Consider the following 9,487-nt stretch of genomic DNA (forward strand, 5'->3'; position numbering starts at 1 on the left):
ACCATAAAGTGAACGTGCCAGCGGGGGAGGGGTGCATAAGACGCATTTATTCGTGTTGAACACATTTTTTGGGGATGCCCTGTCAACACTACTAGCAAAAGCTAAGTTTTGTAAACCTATCTCTATGCGGACACGGCCTTCCATTCATAAGAAATGAACGAAAAAATTATGAAAGAACAAACATGAATGTGGTTGAATGATTTTAACTTTCGCCGCCGCGCCGCGTAGACCGCACCGTGTTTGGCGCAATGCGTGAAGTATTCACGCAGTCTTGTAGGCGCCATGCGTTTCTCGCTGACCGGACTGTGTTTGGCGCAATGCGTGAAGTATTCATGCATTCTTGTAGGCGCTATCCGTTCCACGCTGACCGCAATGACCGCACTGTGTTTGATGCAATGCGGGAAGTATTCTTGCGGTCTTGTAGGCGCTAATATGTGTTACATGCCGAGACCGCCACGCCGCGCCGATAATATGGCTTCCCCTTTTCATCTCAAGTCCTTGTCATCATTGCTCTCTGCGCCGCGCCGTTCCAGCCCAAGTTGCGTATTTGGTTTCCCTCTTAACTCCACTAATTAAAGGTGCTGTCTCTTCTATCACTGAAAGACGATCTCTTCTATCACTGAAAGACGACAAAATTAAAAATTACTACACTCTCAGGAAATGAGAGATTTTGTCGCCTTTTCTCGTTTGTATTTTTTTTTGTTCTACTTAAATCCGATATTTTTTATTCCTACTTTTAAAAAAATTGCAAAATTTGCCGCCCTCTAGATTTGCCGCCATGGGCCACCCCTTAATCCGGCCCTGCTGGTATTACCAAAATTCCGATATTTTTATGTTCTTCGGTTTATCAGAACAACTTTAATCAACTATTTCATTCAATTTTTTGTGGTACAGTTTCAATAATCGATGTAACTTGACATAGACTGTTTCAGCACTACGCTCTAGCAATCAGGCGTCTTAAAGTTTACATAATGTGTCCTGGACCACATGTGCTAGGCTTGGCTGCTGCCGAAGCGAGTTCGGAAAACGCTTTTTCCAAGATTCAGACGTTGCAAGATTTCCTATGTTAATACATTATTTTTCAGAAAAGTTATTAAGAGAATATTTCTGTGAAATTTTCCGAGAGATTAAATTGCCCGGAAAATTTTCTAAAAATTAAGGAAAATAAGAGCTAAAAAGTTATCCAGAAAATTAGAATATAATTGGAGGAAATTTGGCAACGCCCGAGTGTTTGCACGCCGTTCATGATTGATATCCAAGCTAAGGACAATTATAATGATAATTGCGCCTTTATGCATGCAACTATTCGTACTCTATGAACATCCGTGTTGCATCGTAAAAATTGAAGGCACTCCGATAATTCTAGCCTATATGAAGCAGAGTGCTCGCAGCAACACGCTGCTGCTGTCACAACTTGGTATGACGGTGGGATAAAATGTCCTTACAAGTTAAAATGGTGCGATAATATCCCTCTCTATTCTCTTGTCTTGGTTTTTATCAAAGAATTTATCGTACCATAATTTGTAAGCGGCGCGCCACACACCGCTGCTTGCGCTGCGCTTCATGGACCAGATTGACTGGAAGTGCCTTCCAATTTTCCATATGCAACATGCGTGTTCATAGAGTACGAATAGTTGTATCAAGGCTGTCAACAGTCAAAATCATTGAATGCGATACTTTTGTTGACTAAGATAACAGGCACAAATATAAATGAGTGTGCCCATTGAAAAATGCTGATATTTTGAAGTTCCTCGGTTGAAAAACATCTTTAATTGACGTTCTTCTGTTTTATTGGGCATAATTTCATCATTTGATGCTATTCGGGGATTGAAACTGTTGTTGACACTACAATGAAGCGATTACTCGCGATAACCATGGCAGGCCTCCCTTTTTTTCTTCTTTTTTTTAGGTCGGATGATGTTTGGGACCAGTGCTGCCATTTCCCGGAATTAATTCCGGAGCAATTTCTCGAAATCTTCGGAATTTCCGGAATATCCAACCATTTTCGGAATTTCAGAGGCGTTTTCGTCAGTTTGACCGGTATCGATATCGATCAGTATATATATTAAACAGGGACGGACTGGTAATCGAAAAGTTAGGAGGCGACCTAAATGTGGGGGCTCCTTCTGTCGTTCGGGGGCCCCTCTAAGAAGGTCCGGGGTCCTCCCCCGGAAAATTTTGAAATTTCACACTTTTCAACGCAATTTTAAGCATTATTGGAGTTACATTCTACAGTACTTGAACTTCAAAATTACCCATTATCAGGATTCTTCGTGGGCCCCTTCATCACACAAGCTTTAGGCGACCTTTCATGTCTCTTAGAGACAAATTTTCAGAGACGTTGACGCCTTTTAGTGACTGAAAAGGATGAGAAGATTACAACATTACGGGAAAAAAACGATGACTCAAAAAAAAATTCGCCACGGGGGCCCTTTCGGGGCCAAAGTATTAGGAGGCAATCGCCTCCCCGCCCCCATGGTCAGTCCGCCCCTGATTTTAGCAGTCGTGAATGCATAGTTGAAGTGCGCTCCAGCGCTCCATGCACGCTGGCTTTGTCGATTTCCTTTGACATTTTAGCAGTAGTGAATGCATAGCTGAAGTGCGCTCCAGCTAGAATTGTATGTAGCAAATGGGTGGTTTTTATACGAGGATTAAAAATAAATAAGTGATTCGGAATATAACAAAAGAATATGAACTATGCAAAACGATAATCCGGGTATCGGAACTTGGCTGTTTTGAAAACGCCTTCAAATGCGGCGTGATACCTCACGCATACCGGAGAGTTCAAATAGTTGTATCATTGCGCCGTAAGATGTGACGGAAGATTACAATTGAAATAGCCTTCATGCACGCTGGCTTTTTCGATTTCCGTTAACATATTTGTAGTCATGAATGCATAGCTTAAGTGCGCTCCAGCTAGAATTGTACATAGCAAATGAGTAATTTTTATAGGAGAATTATAAATAAGTAAGTGGTTAGAAATGAAAACAAAATAATATGAACTATGCAAAACGATTATCTGGATATCGGAACTTGGCTGTTTTGAAAACGCCTTCAAATGCGCCGTGATACCTCACGCATTCCGGAGAGTTCAAATAGTTGTATCATTGCGCCTTAGAAATGCGACGGAAGATTACAATTGAAATAGCCCTCATACACGCTGCCTTGTCGATTTCCTTTGACATTTTATTAAATCTCCAGTTTCTTCTCTCTCTTTTCTGATTAAATTATAAATACAACTTATCAACTTGAAAAAATATATACATAATCCCTATTGCCTCCGGTTTGATCCCGGAGGAGAGCCGCCTCAGTAGACCCAAAACACCGTTCAAGCACTGCGTACTATGCCGCCGTGCTAAAGAAGAACGCCGTGCAAACATTCAAGAGTTGCCAAATTTCCTGCGATAAAATGTTTATTGTTAAGGGAAGCTATGAATATTTTTCCTTGAAATTTTCAGGAGCTTTAGTTGAAATTGCGAACAAAATAATCTGAAAAATTGGAGGAAAAATATTCACAAATTTCCCCAATAGGTCGTGATTAACCATAGGAAATTTGGCAACGTCTGAGGGTTCATACGGCGTTTTTCCTTAGCACGGCAGTATGATCCTTAAGGCGGGAGGGGGTTTGCGTTTACCTTACGAGGATTTACGAGGAGTAGGGGCTAAAGCCCAGTATTTCGTAAGCTTGCCATTTTAAAAGAAATATTTTTCCTTGAAAAAACTCCCGGCTCTTGTTGAGGCTTTCCTCGGCATTTTCTGAAAAATTGGTTGTGGAAAGAATGATCAGGCTAATCTTGGGAAATTATAAAGTGGGAGTGATAGGTTGTTTTACGGTATAGGCGTACCTAGGCCATTTTACCAAGGCCACGGGGGGGGGGGGGGGAGGCGTCTGGCCTTGGGTCTGAGGAGAAATTTTAAATCTGTTCGGACGCATTTTGAGGCTTCGGTGATGGACATTTTCCATCAATTTTTGCAGAAAAATTACGTTTTTTTTTTTTTTTTTACTTTCAGCGAAGAACACTTTCGAAATGTTGCATTCAACAGATTCGGAGATGTTTTGAAATTTTAAATCTATTTGGACGCATTTTGAGGCTTCTTTGATGAACATTTTAGAAAATCCAAACTGAATGAACATGATCTTTTCATTTAAGAATCTAAATTAAGAGAGATAATTATCCTCGACAAAGGTTTTTGCCCACCATCGAGAATTCCGGGGGGGGGGGGGGGAGGGCGGGCAGACGATACTATTTTCAATTCAATGGGGGCCAGGCCTCCCTCCCTTCTCCCCATATTTTACGGGTGACCTCACCAGGCGGGGTGTCTGAAATTCGGCTGAATAAAATGGACTGCATTTTGCAACTTGGAACTATAAATTTTGGCTCTTCTGGAAAAACACTTATGTGCATAGGAAAACTAATGGCACATACGTTGTTTTTAAACCGGGCTAGAATCTATAGGTCCAAATTGCAAAATGTGGTCCAAATGTCTCACGTGCGTCAACGTCAGTGGCGTGGCGTGAGTTGAAATGTATCGATTGTTATGCTATTTAAACCTATGATAAAGAATCGATTATTAAGGTGTTCGCTGCGCACACCCTCTTTATCGATCCTTTTTCATAGGTTCACATGGCATAACAATCGGTACATCGCAATTCACGCCACGCCACTGGTCAACGTCAACGTCAACAGCCCCTAAGCGACAACGTCGCGAATAATAGCAAGAGAGGTTCCACTTGTTATGTATCCTGCTCAGATGACCATACAGAGCAAATTCGGTCCCATTCAAGGTCGGGCGTCTCCGTGCAAACTCAAACGGACGTACTTCTATCAAACGGAACTACGTGGATTATGACGTGAGCCCTGAGACCCACAAGAGTATATGCATAACAGGGCTCACGTCATAATCCACATAGTTCCGTTTGATGGAAATACGTGCAACTGACAGTAGTCCAGGGCGCGGGCCCGAGGTCGGATCGGGCGACGAAGGGCGGGCGGCCATTGTTTTTCGGAGGCTCAAGGGGCCCTTCCATGAGGGATCTCTTTTTAATTACTGTCGTAAATTGATAAGGTCTTCCAGCGAATAGTTTTCTTATTAGAGTCTCTGTCCGGTTGAAAATCTTCCAGCCCTCTCCTCCCCCTTCCTCGGAGCGGATTTGACCTGGAGATCCTGTCGTCTGCGGGTCATGAGACTTGTAATTCCTTCGATGTCAAGGTTTTGTGGGTTCCGTCTCCGCTTTTTAATGGAATAATCTGAATTTGATTTCGCGGATTTGATGGACCGCGGTCGTCGCGCTGTGGATCGATGACATTGCTGCAGGAAGACTAGGCTGTCTTCGGCCGTCCTGAGAAAAAACGCCGTATGAACCTTCAGACGTTGCCACATTTCCTTCGATAAAGACCCAATTTACTGCAGGGCCGGATTTACCTACTTGCCGCCCGTGGGCCTCCTGTATTTTGCCGCCCCCTTCTCATTCGCTTTGAAACATCTATGAAAACCATCAAGTGAACGCGCCGGAGGGAGAGGAGTGTATAAGACGCGTTTACCTGTGTTGGACACATTTTTTGCGAAAGCCCTGTCAACACTACTAGCAAAAATTCACGGAATTTGGCGCGAAAGTTGAGTTCCGTGAACCTATCCCTGTCTGGACAAGGCCTTCCATTTATAAGAAATGAACGGAAAAATTATGACAGAACAAACATAAATGTGGCTTAATAATTTTAACTTCCACCGTCGCGCAGCTCTGATCGCACTATGTTTGGGACAATGCGTGAAGTATTTCTACAGTCTTGTAGGCGCTACGCTTTTCACGCCGACGCGACCGACCGCTGCTGACCGCACTGTTCTTGACGCAATGCGTGAAGTATTCGTGGAGTCTTGTAGGCGCTAATATGTGTTACATGCCGAGACCGCCATGCCGCGCCGATGGCTTCCCCTTTTCATCTCAAGTCCTTGTCATCATTGCTATGTGGGCCGCGCCGCTCCAGGCCAAATTGCATGTTTGGTTTCTCTAATAACTCGACTAATTAAAGGTGCTGTCTCTTGTACCACCGCTAAACGACAAAATTAGAAATTACTTTACTCTCAGGAAATGAAAAAGTTTGTCGCCTCTTCTCGTATGTAATTTTTTTTATACCTCCATTTAAAAAATTGCAAAATTTGCCGCCCCCTTAATTTGCCGCCATGGGCCGCGGCCCATGTGGTCACCCCCTAAATCCGGCCCTGATTTACTGGGAAAATTATGAATGTTTTTCTTCAATTTTATCAGACAGTTTTGTTCGCAATTTCGTCTAAAATGTCTGAAAATTGCAGTGATAAATACGCAAATTCTTTCTCAAAAATGCATGTTTTATTCGAGATGATTCGGCAACTCTCGAATGTTCATACGGCGGTCTTCCTTAGCACGGCAGAGGTGGTCCGATGTCCGGTCTCTGCGAAAGGCCAAATGCCAACCAGTGTTACGTGGATCGAGTCCACAAAACAAGTGGGATAAGTCTTTTCCGACAAATCATGTTTGATACAAGCCCGTCGCAAGAGGGACAAAAAGTATACACATTTGCGCGCGGTGCAGCCAGGAGGAGGTAGGGATGGGGCTTGAGCCTCCCTTCCCCTGAAAGCAAATGAAATGGTTTTTTTTCTAAAAAAAAAAAAAATCCGCGGGAGATCCACGGACCCCCCTTTTCTGAGGGTGGCAGACCTCCCTCCCCCCTCACCAGCTTAAGCCTATACCCGCCCCCTCCCGGAACAAATTCCGTGCCTGGTGGGTGCCAACCGCGAGAGCAACGAATTTGCATTTTTTTTAAAAATTTATTTAATTTCTTACAGATTCCTATATTTATTCTTCCTCTCTATCCTTGTTTCCTTTTTCCTCCTCTTCTCCTTCCTATTCCTCTTTCTTCCCCTTTTTCCGTCTTCCCACTCTCCTTTTGTCTCTTCTAGTTTCTCTTCTTCTTCTTCCTCTTCATCCTCTCCTCCTTCTCCTTCCTCTTTATTAACTTCTTCTCCTTATCTTCCTGCCGTTAATTGGTCTGGAGAGGGGGCGCGCTGAATTTGTTATTCGCGTAGTCAACAATGTACCTCCGCGACAGCCCTGGTTTGATGTAACTACCTCTATCACAATTTGCGGACAAAATGATAAGATAACTATATTACCGCAAACATTTTGTTGACCCTAATATAGACTTTATAACGATGAGCTAATGTGGGACGATTTGAGCCAACCGCTGCATCTGTGACGCTCTCATCTGGAACTGACCAGCCCACTATAAGTCGATGCACGTGTTTTGATACGGGGAGCTAAGGAGATTTGACCCCTCAGAAGCCAAGGAACAGAAGTTAGTTTGCATCCTACCGCAGAAAAATTTCGGAGAGGAAAAGGATGTGCGAAAATAGCTTAACGAGTTTAATGCAGGAGACTGATCAGCTGTCACTTTCACAAAATAGCCCTAAGATGTATGTACAACGGTAAAAATTTTGAAACATTAAAAAAAAGGGCGAATGGAATTGCCGACTGTTAGCTGTAAGTTCTGCCTCGCTAAGAAAGGATTAGAGAGAGGTGTTTCCTTTAAAAAGCTTTCAAGAAAGGATATAGTCAAGGTTAGAAACAAATATATCGCGAAACACTCATTCTCATGAAGATTGCACTTATAGTGCCTGATGAAAAAATCTAAAAATTCAAATTGCCCTAATAGTGTTTCCGCATTATTTTTTTAAAATTCAATCTTCCCGCATGCCAAAAAAACCCAAGTCCTCTTAAGTCAAATAAACAAGCACTTAATTAGTTCCAGTACACTTTGCAATAAAATTTTGTCTTATTCAGATGGCTGACTTTTTCCTGAATGCTGAATTTAATGAGGTACCATGTATCAAAAAATACGGAGGAGCATTTTATGAAACTAGACTTAAGTTATTTCATGGACGTATTAGTTTGTTTTAAACTGTCAAAATGTATGTAACTGGCCAGAACCTCAGGTGATTATAATTTGATTTTTTTTTTTTTTTTTTTTTTTGAGTGGGGACTTTAAATTTACTACCTAAACTCAAACAATCATTACTAACGGAATTTATTTTGGACTGCGTAAACACGTTCTGCGTGAAATTTTTATGAGGAATCATATTTTGCGATGTTTTAAAGTTCGCTCTGTTAAGTAGTTAGTCTCTCTGCTCAACGCGGGTGTCCGTGTTGCATGTAATTAAAATGAAGGCGCCCTCGTTTTTCTTGTGCTCACAGTGCGTGGCGTTACAACTTACAAGTAGCATAGAAGCCTTTGCTTCTTATTACTGTTTTCCCTTCCACCTGGCGTGAACGCAGACCACTCATAAAATAAGTAATGATGGAACTCAACTCACGGACGGAAAGTTATTTTATCGAGGAGACTCACTCGTATTTTTTCTTTTATGCCCCTTCACAAAAGAAAATAAAAACCTTGATTTCTTTCTTCTCCTTTTGGGGGGGGGGGGGAGGCTTAGCTGGAGGGGCCTAGTAATGTTTATCGATTGGGGTTATTCACATTAGTACCCTTAATACTCGTGAAAAGCCTAAAACTGTTGACAGCGATAATTAGAGGGCTATGTAAGCGAATTTACTACGATAACCTTATTCGATATTCAATGTTTTTGTAAGGTGTCCTCAAGTTAACGACCAACGGTATTACACCAGTAGTGGCGTGGCGGCGTGCGTGGCGTTTTTCGCTGTATATCGATTGATCTGCCATTTAAAGGTAAGGAAAAGGATCGATAAATAGGGCGGGTGTTCGCAACGAACATCTTAATGATCGATTTTTTACCATAGCGTCAAATTGGGAAATATCGACCGTTCACGTTTCGCCACTGGATTAAACTTGGTTAGAAAAACGCATTTTCCTCACACAATAATATCCACGAGCTTACAAGTCAAGTGCATGTAAAATAATGAAACGCATTTATACTGGTTGTTAGGTACAGGGTGTTCCAAGGTTAAAGGACTCTGCGAAGGAGTGTTCTGTAGGTAAGTAAAATAAGACTTTGTCTGTGTATCGTTTTTTTTTTCTTTTGAAAGTAGGTACTCCCAGTCGGAATCTACGTCCCCCTCAAATTTTTGGGAGAGTCGTCATTTTTTCCTGAATCCAGGAATCCACGGAAAAAATAATTTTCGTTACACGGTAAAAAAATGTTCGGCAGTCCGCAGTATCCGCCCATAAATATTCGGGACCGCAAATCTCGGCTCCAGCTGCCAAAATTCTCGGGGTGCGGGTCCTGCCGCAAATTTTTTTACCGTGATATCGCAACTAATGTTGCATAGTGAATTCTGGGTCCTATCTACTCCTTAGTTGTAGCCAAGATGTTACTTTTGTGATGAGTAACAATTATTTTGGTCGCTATATGAAAATACTGTATAGACCAGAATAATTGTCACCATTCGCTTCGTTTTTGCGCCACATACAAATAAATTCTTACCCGTACGGGAAATCCACCTCAACCTTAAGATTCTGATATTTTTGAGCGCTAAGGA

Source organism: Bemisia tabaci, chromosome 2 (assembly GCF_918797505.1).
Source record: "Bemisia tabaci chromosome 2, PGI_BMITA_v3".
NCBI classification, from domain to species: domain Eukaryota; kingdom Metazoa; phylum Arthropoda; class Insecta; order Hemiptera; family Aleyrodidae; genus Bemisia; species Bemisia tabaci.